The following is an 11,568-nucleotide window of genomic DNA, read 5'->3' on the forward strand; positions in this document are numbered from 1 at the left end:
AAAAAAAAAAAAAAAAAAAACGCCTCCATACATTAGTAGATATCAGTCTGAGTTTCACTTTCAGTGTAAATAAGGGTATTGTCATTGTTTACACTCATTTGGAAAGTAAATCGTGAAAAAAAGGCCTTCAGACTAGAATCACAAAGAAGAAAGCTTTCTCGTTTAACCCTTACTTTTGAGAAGATGTAGAAGTTTTTTAGATTATCAAAAGTTTGGTTTCTAGCCCCGATCTGCCTCGTGGGCAAGTTTCTTTGTCTCCTAAAGGCCTTGCTTTGCATCGTTTAAAATAAGGAGGAGCCAGCTGTGATGGCACGTGCCTGTAATCCGGCACTGGGGAGGCTGAGAGGAGCCTCGCTGTGCGTTCAAGGTGTCACCAGTAGACTGCATGCCTAGTGTGTGCTGAGGCTCTGGGTTCAAGCCCCAGCCCTGCATAAATAAAGTTGAAATAATGTGATTTCTCAAGTCTCCTCCAGCTCTAAAGTTCTAAGGAGCCAGAAAGTTAAACTTGTTAAACTTCTGCAATATTGTGTTAGTGAATATTTGTGTTGCCAGGTAACCTCTCTAGGACAGTAGATTCTGCATAGGTTTAACACAGTAGGGTACCGGGATGTTATGTAACAAGATTGGTGGCTACTGTTTCTGTTTAAATAAAAGATAATGTTAGCTAAAGACTATCGGCTGGGTGCCTTGGTTGGCAGGGAGCTCTGAGGACCCCTGCAGGCCTGCTGCGTGTTTGCAGGAGAAGGGAAGAGGCAACTGAACCTCAGGGCCGGAGGACAATGGAATCATCTAGCCAACAACAACACGTTTATTAAACCCAGTCATGTCTCCACCATGTCTCCTCCCAGCCTGAAAGAGCCAACTTTGTGAGCTGAGAAGGAAGAAGTGAAACAAAGAAGTAGGTGAAACAAAGTACTAGAAGCTACTTTCCGTCCTCTCTGGACCAAGAGCCTTTCGTTGCCCTCAGCACACATTTACTCAGTGTCTGAGATGTGCAGAATTTCCTGCTCGACTTGAACACGTATCCTTAGACCTTTCTGAGCAGGGGAGAGCTGAGGATAGGCAGATATGAGATAGGCATAGCCAGTAAGGTGGCTCGTGCCTCTAGTCTCAGCATTCAGGAGGCTGAGGCAGAAGGATTGACAAGAGTTCAAGACCAAGCGGGGCTACGTAATGAGTTCGAGGCCAGCCTGGACTATATGGAGAGATCCTGTCTCAAAAAGAAAACAAAATAGGGCCAGGAATCTAGCTCAGTGACACCTCAACTACCTCACAAGCTCAAGGTCCTGAGTTCGATCCCTGGTACAAAAAAAAAAATGTAATTTATCTTCCAAAAATAAAAAACCCCAAAAATCAAAAATAATTTTTAAAAAGGAAATAGTTAGATATTTATCCTGGAGGACAAAAAAAATGTTAGGCAGCATAGAGACATCAACAAATGCCCGGCTGGGCGTGGCAGCGCACTCCTGTAATCCCAGCACTCAGGAGGCTGAGGCAGGAGGATCGCTGTGAGTTTGAGACCAGCCTGGACTATACAGTGAGTTCCAGGTGTCAACTACATAGTGAGACCCTGTCTCAAAAACAAAACAAAAAAAAAAAACAAATGCCCGACAGAGGACTCGTGGGGAAGCACGTGTACCTTGGCACAGTGTGAGAGGTCCCTGAGAGATCATCTGTGGCTTTGTCCCCCATCCGCTGTGTGGAGCCAGACTTCATTCCCAATGCTCTCACAGCCGGTCTTGTCCCGCAGCTTCTCTCATGAGTCCTCTGGCTGTGAGCAGAGTCACTCTTGGTGCCCATCTCAAGTCAGCCTTTCAGAGATTTTGAAAGGATTGATAATGGCTTCCCTTCTGTCACCAGGCACCAACCCGTCAGCAGGTCCTGTCCCTGTCCGCTGCACTTCAGGCTGCATTTGCATCAGGCCAGTTGGCGCATACCTGTGACCTCAGCACTGTGGGAAGCTGGGGCGGGAATAGGGCAAGTTCATGCCCAGCCTGAACAACTCCACAATTTAGGGAGACCCTGTCTCCAAATAAAAAATATACAGGGCTGGGGATTTAGCGCATGGTGCCACCACCTGCCTTGCAAGTGCAAGGTCCCGAGTTCAATCCTCCGTACCCCCCCAAAGGGCTCGGTTTGATCCCCAGTACCGCATCTCCCCCCGTGTACTTGGTTTGAACAAGCCTGCTCCACTCCTGCCACTCTGGCCTAGGCCACCTCAACCTCTTGCTTGGTGTAAGCAGCAGCCTCCCAGCAGGTCTCCCCAGTGCCTGTCTGTTCGCTGTGCCACAGCCAGAAGGCACCACTTCGAAATGAACGCGTGCCACCTGCAGCCCCCCTGACCACTGCTGACCTCCCTGGTCCTCTTCCATCTGTGTTTGACCACACGGTTCCAATCAAGGCAGCCTCCTCCCTGTGCCCCTGGGGCGCCAGGCCTGTGTACAGTCTGTGTAAGGTCAGCTTCAGGGTCTCCCTCGGACCCCTGGCTACCGCACATGCCCGAGTCCCTAGGCATATCCTCCTGTGTACTTTAAATCGTCTCTAGCCAGGTGTGGTGGCACATTGCTGCAACCCTAACACTCAGGACGCTGAGGCAGGAGGATCATCCCAAATTTGAGGCCAGCCTGAGGTACATACTGAGTTTAAGACAACCTGTACTACATAGCAAGACTCTGTCTCCAAAAAAAGAATCACTTCTAGGGCCAGGGATTTAGCTCAGTGACACCGCACCTGTCTCACAAGCAAAAGGTTGATCCCCGGCACCACCAAAAAAAAAAAAAATTCTACATGGCTCAGAATGCTTAGTACAACGCAGTGCTATGGGGGTGTTTGTTAGGCTACTGTTTAGGGAATAAGAGCAAGAAAAAAATCTATTCATGTTCAGTTCAGAGACTGTTTTTCTTAACTATTATGAACCTGTGGTTGGTTGACTCCACCTACACCGAAGCTGTGGGTATGGAGGGCCCGGCCCACTGTGGCTCCTGTCACTTCCCAGGAATACTTTGCCTCTTCTGTGGTTCTCAAGCCAAAGCCTCCTCCAGAAAGGCCTCCCAAAGGCAGGACCAAGCTTTTTCGTTGTTTTTGTTTTTGTTTCTTGAGACAGGGTCTTGCTGTGTAGCCCAGGCTAACCTTGAACTCATAGCAATCCTCCTGCCTCAGCCTCCCGAATGCTGGGATTACAGGCGTGCGCCACCATGCCCAGCTTCCAATTGTCCAGTCTTACATGCTTCTTACTCCATGGTACTGTCTACCTTCTCCCAGTTTACTTTCTTATAAAGTCAATTCCTCCCCACTCTCTTCTGGTACTTGGACTTGAACCCAGGGCCTTCATACTCCATGCCCAGCCCTGTTTTTATATATTTATTTTGAGAATTTGTTTTCGGTTCCAGGAGGGGAGCCCAGCTACTCATAGGCCTTTGACTGAGGATGCCCCTCCTTTGCTGGGAAGGCTGTCCTCACTGTCCAAGCAAGGAGGAAGGGGACACTGGCCTAGCTACCAGCCGGATCAGTCACATCAACCCTGGCGATCAGCGGGGTGACAGATGTTACAGCCAGATCACCCTTGTATCCTTTTTTTTTGAAGCAGGGTCTCACTAAATCTCTAAATGGCCCAGGTTGGACTCAAATTTGGAATCCTCCTGACTCAGCCTCCCAGAGTGCTGGAGTTATAGTTGTGTACCACCACATCCAGCCAAAGGCTTGTTTCTGCCCAGGTGATATCTTTCTCTGAAATCACCTTGTTCATTTATTTTTGTTTTCTGCCACACCCAACTCTACAGTGTAAACTCCACCGCACCTTCAGGGGCCTGCCTGTCCTGTTTCCTGTTGTGTCCCCCATGCTAAGAAGAATGCCTGGCCCTCAGCAGGTTCCTGTTTGTTGAATGAACAGCTGAACAAATGAGCGCCTGTGCCCACGGTCCCAGGCTCGTCCTGGCAGTCGTGCACTTGCGTGTTCTCTCCTCTCTCCCACTTCCCTCCCCTCCGGTCTCCTCTCTTCGCCCCTTCTAAAAGCCATTGCTGCGGTGCAAAGATCAGTGTCTGCAGAGCACTTTCTGCAGAGCTTCCCTGTGTCACACTCCCTGTGCACTCAGCGGCAGCCTGCTCAGTGCCCCTCCCTACAGGTCTGTGGGGCTCGGACCTGGGGATCACAGGCCGGAGGGGTCAGGCTCCCGGGCTCCACTGTGCTAGCGCTCCGCCTGCTAGAAAGTCACTGAGCTGGGGACTTCCCGAAAGCGAAAGGCCTCAGGCAGCTGTGGGCCCCACGGCAGGGATGACAGCCAGCTCTGCCTGTGCGGGGAAGGGGTTTGCTCGTCTGTCACCACCACGGTAAAGTCCCGTGACACTGTCACCATCACCCAGGAGGGCCTGGCTCCAGCTCCCGGGGTCACAGGGCTTCGTTTCTTTTTGTACCATCAGTGCTTTTCTCTGACCCCTTCGTTGTCAGTCATGAAAGTGGCTGTGATATGCTCTTCAGATTGTTGCTGGGGAGGAGTTGTATCTTTGCCCTCCAGAACCTGTGTTTTGTTTTGTTTTTTGAGACAGGGTCCCACTGTGTAATCCAGGCTGGCTCTGAACTCGAGGCAATCCTCCTGCCTCATCCTCCAGAGTGCTGGGATCACAGACACACCCAGCTTCCCTCCTTTTTTAAATGGAGCCGATGCTTTGGACTGTAAGCCCTGATCTACTGGCTTCTGGATGCCCATTTACTCTTTTTCTCTTGTACCATCCAAGAATAAAACCACTCATCTCTTATTATTCTCAGATGTCCTGTACTCTTCCACAGAATCCCATCCAACCTCAGACTGCCTTGTAAAGCGAGATGCTCCCCAAGGTAACAGGCCCAGAGGCAAGAGTGTTGGCAGCTTACTAGTTCCCGCTCAGAAATAACAGGGGGTCTGGGTTGCAGCTCGGAGGTTCAGGCTTGTTCAGTCTGTGCAAGGCTCTGGGTTCCATCTCCACCACTGCAGAGGCAAAAAACAAACAGTGACAAAATATACATTTGGCGATCCCCCACAACCCTTCCCCATACTGTGGGTTGACCCCAGGGCCTTCACACTGAGCTACACCCCCAGGCCTTTTCTATTTTTTCAGACAGTCTCACTAAATTGCTAATTTGCTCAGGCTGAGCTCCATCTTGTGATCCTCCTGCCTCAGCTTCCCAGAGTTCTGGGATTACAGGTGTGCTCCAACACATCCAGCTCATGCAGTGCTTTCTAGGTTCTAGAAACTGATATACAGCCATTCCTCACTTAATGACTGAGTTTCTGTAACAGAATTGGTCACTAATGAGACATTGTACATAGTATGTACACTATAATATTCAGAACAAAGAAACGGTCAAAGGAAACTCCAACTTGATAGCTTGGCTTTTATTTGCATAACTCTTACATGCAGTACTGGGGCTTGAATCCAGGGTCTCACACATTAGTTAAGAGCTCTACCACTGACTACATACATCTCCAACCCTGTTCATTTATTCATTCATTGAGACAGGCTCTCACTAAGTCCCCCAGGCTGGTCTTAGACTTGCAGTCCTCCTGCCTCAGCCTCCAAGTAGTTGTGATCACAGGTGTGTGCTGCCTTGCGTGACTTCATCCGTTTGTTCATTAGTTTGTTTTTGTTTTGAGACAGGGTCTCACTATGTAGCCCAGGCTGGCCTCAAACTCATGGTGATCCTCCTGCCTCAGCTTCCTGAGTGCCGTCGGCTTCATCCCTTCTGCTAACAATTCAAAATAGCAGACAAACGGGGCATAGGATCTCTTTTGCAGAATTACTTATATCCCACCACTAGTTATCACAGAATTCCATCTTGGCCAATTTTATTTTGTTTATACTTACTCACTGGCAGTGGCAGGGACAGAACCCAGGCCCTCACGCATGCTGCCACTAAGGCGTCACCAGGGCTCCAGAGCAGTCATTTTCAGACTCACCGGAAACTTCCCCATTCCTGGGAAGCCCAAGAGTACGGTCTGTGAGGAGAGAAGGGACAGCTTTCGTTCACCCAGCTCTTCCTGCCACGTTCAACCACATCAGATGCGGCAAAGGTCTCCGCTCCTTTCCAGAGCTGCAGGTTGAACTTCAGTAAGCTCTTTGTCAGTGGCAAAGTATAAGCAATAACCTTTTAGTCAGACCTGGTAAGAAGGTGGAACAAAACAGACTCTAAATGGTTCCAAGATCCTTTGAAACAGATTCACAAGGTTTTACTGTCTGGAATGCACAGCCAAAAAAAACAGCAGAGATTTCTGGGATGAAAAAGTGACCCCTAAAGAGCAGAAATCCTTAGAGATGAGAAGGGAAGTAAAAAGAATTATGTGTTATGTACAACACTAACTCCCCACGATGAGTAATCATTATGTACCGCAAACACACTAATAAAAATTCCCCCCTCAAAAGCAAGAGTTTTCTCCAACACAGTCTAATCAGAAGTATCCAGCCAGAGACTGGGATGTTTAATTCTACTTCAGATGGCTGAATGAATCCAGCCACTACAGTTTGCTGGTCTATAGTATGTTTTAAGATCATCCAACTCACTTTTTTAAGATTTAATTTTATTTGTCTGTTTATTCACTTATTTATTGTTGGTGGCAGGAGCTCACTAACTTGCTCAAGCTGGCCTCGAACTTGCAATCCTCCCACCTCAGTCTCTCAAGCAGCTAGGATTCCAAGTGTGCCCCACCACTCCCAACTCTCTTAATTGTATCTTTGATTCTTCGCTGTAATTTATGGTTTTAGTTTTTCTTACAAGAAGAGAGTGCACCATCTGGTGGTAATTTCGGGTCACTGCATGATCCCGTATTTGTTGTCAATTTGGTTAACCTGCGTGCACCTGGAGAGACTGCTGGGCTCTCAGCAGACGATAGAATGAGTCCCTACATTTGTCATGGGGGCATCTAGACCCTAGAGGACAGGGACTGTCAGTTCCCCGCAAGGACTTCCCATCAGCATGGTCTCTTAGCGATGCTGGAAAGTAAATTCTACTAAACAGCGTGGGAAGCAACACTTATGGGAATCTGAGTCTTGTAACCAAAGGAAGGGTTCCGCCAGGCGTTGTGGTGCACACTTGTGATCCAAGCATTCGGGAGGCTGAGGCAGGAGGATCGCCATGAGTTTGGGGCCACCCTGGGCTACGTAGTGCATAGTGAATTGGAGCCCAGTCTTCAAAGACCCTGTCTCAAAAAAGAAAGAAAAGAAAAGAGAGCCGGGGATTTAGCTCAGTGGCACCGGCACAAGCACAAGGTCCTGAAATACAGGAAAAAACAAAAATAAAAACTCATCTTAATTCTTTTGACAACCGCCCCCCTTTCCTCCCTCTGAGGAGTACCAGTTCACTAACTTAGGGTTGTCGCTGTGGGGTGCCAGGTACGGAGACACCGAAAGTGGCACCCAGAACCAGACCCAGGTTGTGAGGCCTCCCTGGCCCAAGGGCAAGGCAACAATGGGGGCAGGGCTGCTTTAAGAGAAAGTGAAAGCAGATTCGCTTCCGAAGTCAAAGGACATCACCTGCTAGCCTTGCTCTGCGGACCAGAACTTTAGCCTCCTTGGAAGGCAGCATTTCAATGCCTGGCAATTTCTTGGGTGTGAGGAGCAACCTGTGCAGGGAAGGCGTCGTGTGGGCCCCATGAGTCAGGCGGAGTTTAAATCAATGAAGACTGTGGTTCTCAGCTGGGCGTTGAGATACATGTCTGAAATCTCGGCACTCAGGAGGCTGAGGCAGGAGGATCCCCTTGAGTTTGAGACCCAGCCTGGGCTATATTGTAAATTCAAGGCCAGCCTCAACTACTTAGTGAGACCCTATCTTATCGCAGATTCCAGATGAATTGGGACCAGGTGTGCACCACTACATCCAGACACAGACACTTTTTTAAAAAGCTCCCAGGTAATAGGCACAGCCAGTGATGACCGTGGATTTGGGATCTTCCATTCATTTCACTTTGTAGGGGGCGCTAGGGATTAAACCTAGGTCTGGTGCCTGGTAGCCAAGTGTTCTACCACATTCTCCAGCCCAAAATCTGCTATTCAAACAGAGGATTTCAACTGGGCCTGGTGGCACACGCCTGTAATCCTAGCACTCGGGAAGCTGAGGCAGGAGGATTGCTTTGAGTTTGAGGCCAGCCTGGGCTTCATAGTGAGTTCAAGGACAGTTTGAACTAATTAGCAACACTGATCTCCAGAAAAAAAAAAAAAATCTTTTTTTCAAACTGCCAAACTTCTCTACTAAACTCTCTGACCTGAAGCTCCCGCCAGCCATTGCCACACATTCTGTTTGACAATTAGCTCATACACACAAAGAGCTGCAAAAGTAAAATATATTCAAAATACATTTCACACGTACAGGCTGCAAAGACATTTTCTCATGTATTCTTTGGTTTGGCCCTTAAAATAGGCCAGTGAGGTAAGCGGATATAATTACAGAGCTCTGGTAAGGAAATCGGTATCCTGTGCCAAATAAGGATCCAGGCTTCTGGTTTTTCTTCAGTGCCATTTAGTCACATCATACATACTCTACAGTGCCTCTGCATAGCCTAGATTGTCACAGTTAGGGAGAAAATACTACACAAGGGGTAAAGGCGAATATTTTAAAATTAGATGTTAAGGCCTGGCTTTTGCTTTGTTTTGTTTTGAGACAAGGTCTTGCTATGTAGTTCCGGCTGGCCTTGAATTCCCAGCAATCCTCCTGCCTCAGCCTCCCAAGTGCTGCGATGAGAGGTAAGCACCACATCACCCCTGGCTGATTTTTGTCTTTGTGAAACAGGGTCTCACTATACAGTCCAGGTTGGCCACCACTCAAGAACCTCCTGCCTCAGCCCATAGGGTGCTGGGATGATAGGTCTGTGCCACTGTGCCTGGTGGCTAGACAGTCCTTTAAGGCTCATCTGAATATGAACCTGCTATACAGTTGGCTCTCAAAGGGCTATCAGCAAGATGCCAGAGTTCATACTCATGTCATGTGACCATGCCACATCCCCCTACCCCTTAGAGTAGAAAGGGTACCCGGGCATGGTGGCCCCGCCTACTTAGGAGCACTTAGGAGGCTGACACAAGAAGATTGTGAGTTAAAGGCCAGCCCAGGCTACACTGCAAGTTTAAGGCCCACTTGGACTATATAGCAAGACCCTGTCTCAAAAAGCAGAGAAAAAAGAATAGCAAAGATTATTTCAGGGCTGGGGATGTAGCACAGTGGTAGAGTATTGGTGTAGCATGCACGAGACCCCAGATTTGAACCCCAGGGGGAATAAAAGGAATTATTTTAAGTAATTGGGGCCCTTCATTCTATTAAAATTTTTCTCTGATCGGGGGTGTGAGGCACACATACACCTGTGATCCAGGACTCTGGGGGGCTGAGGCAGGAAGATTGCAAGTTTGAGCTCAGCCTGGGCAAATTGGCAACTTAGTTGGACCCTGTCTCAAAATATAAGACTTTTTAATTTTTAAATTTTTTTTAAGATTTTTTTTTTTTTTAAAGGGCTGGGATGTAGCTCAGTACAAAGGCCCAGGGTTCAATCCTCAGGACCACTTAAATAAATAAGTGTTCTTTGGTAGCAATCCTTGCTTTCTCTACCTGATACCTGCTGTAAAAATCGAGGGAACTGACTGGTTTGTGAGAGGGACTTTTTCATTACAATTACTCGATGATCTCACGCCCTTGTTTTTGGTTGGGAAAGGGGTTAGGTTGTTTTCTTTTGTTTTTGCCAAGGGACACTGTACCCCTGAGCTACAAGCCCGGTCCTGCTGACTGATTGATTGACTGAGTCTGAGTCTTACAAAATTTACCTGATTGGGCTCCAGCTTGTGATCCTCCTGTCTCAGCCTCCCAGAGTGCAGGGATTACACAAGTGCAGCACCACACCTGGCTAGACACGCACTGTGTTTGGAGACCTTGCCACTTTTAGGGATTTCCGGTGAGGTCTATGATAGGACGCTGTTTGCAATTTGCCTGATGTTGCACTCGTAAGCACGATACAGCGTTTGGGGGGAGGAAGGGGACTGGCAGGAAGTGACGTCTTCATCGCGTCTCACCAAGGGTGCGTCCTAGCAATACGATTATCGGTGTTGGTTCTTGCTTCCATCTCCCAGTCTGGGGTACCATCTGTCAGCTTCCCCGCAGTCTTCGCGCCATCCTGAGGCAGCTTAGGGCGCCCTCGCTGGCTGGGTGAGCGGGCGTGGTCTGTTAATGGCCCAATCCCAGGATGCATGCCCAGAACAGCTCCCAAAGCTCACTAGTAGAACCAGAGTGAGTTCTGTCTTCAATTATTTCCCCTACGCTCCAGCAAGTTTTGGATAGGACAGCCCAGACCTGACCCCAGCCCTAGGAGTGGGCGGTCCAGAAAGGACAGTGGCCACTGAGCTCGGTGCCACGGTGCTGTCTTTCATAGTAGTCTGCTCTCAGACTATGTATTTTTTCTTTTCACTTGTCCCACAGAGCATGTTTTTTCTACTTTCAGCAAACATAAAACCTCACTACCATCTGTGATTGTTTTGTCCGATTCTTTGTTCGAAGACAAGAAGAACCTAGAACCCGGTTGGTAGTGCACACCTGTAATCCCAGCACTCGGGAAGCTGAGGCAGGAGGATCGCTTGTGAGTTCGAGGCCAGCCAAGGCAATATAATGAGTTCAAGGCCAGCCAGCACTACAAAGCGAGACCCTGTCTGAAAACATTTTTTAAAATAAAATTAAAAACCCAAAAAACAAACAGAAGAACCTAGATACCACCTCTGGGAGGAGACTCAGAATCCCAGAACCTGGTAACACTACCTCTTTCCATACTATGCTCTTTGAAGGAAAGTTACTTTGTATAGCTCACATTTAAGGAGGAAGGGGTTAGTTACTCTCCTCCTTTAGAGATCTGCACAATTTATTTGAAATTCTTCTGAATAAGAGTGATCAAATGTTTGTAGCTAAACATTTTTTCGGGATTTCCCTAGGTAGTTGAGACTGATCTTAAACTCACTCTGTAGCCCCAGCTGTCCTCAAACTCGTGGCAGTCCTCCTGCCTCAGCCTCCCGAGTGCTGGGATTTAGTTACAGCTGAGTATTGTCACCACCCACCAAGTCGTGACACTTCAACAATTTTGTGGTTCTTACAAGTTTGTGTTTTCCAGCTTCGAAGTATAATGGGGTCTAGAGAGCCCTCTCGTGGTGCAGGGACACAGCGGCTGCTACCGGCTCTCATACCTCTGGCATTGCCCCAGTCCAGGGTTGGCGCGGAGTCTCAGAAAACGTTTGGCCATATCTGAAGACCTTCCTGGTTGTCTCAACTTTTGGAAGATGATACTTTCAGCTAGTAAGTAGGATCCAAACATGCCCCTAAACATCTCATACACTGAACACGTGCAACAAAGAATTATGTGGCCAGCAGTTGCATGAAGGCTGTAGCTCTGCTGAGGATGGTGGCGCCCGCCTGTAATCCCAGAACGCAGGAGGTTGAGGCAAGACGTTCACCGCGTTTGAGGCCAGCTTGGACTACAAAGAATCAACAACTGGGATCTCATCTTACTTAAAAGCTTTTGCACAGCAAAAGAAACACCAACCCACAGAGACAACCCACAGAGTGAGGAAAAAAATTGCCAG

Source organism: Fukomys damarensis, unplaced genomic scaffold, assembly GCF_012274545.1.
Source record: "Fukomys damarensis isolate Sample0158 unplaced genomic scaffold, DMR_v1.0_HiC HiC_scaffold_13, whole genome shotgun sequence".
NCBI classification, from domain to species: Eukaryota; Metazoa; Chordata; class Mammalia; order Rodentia; family Bathyergidae; genus Fukomys; species Fukomys damarensis.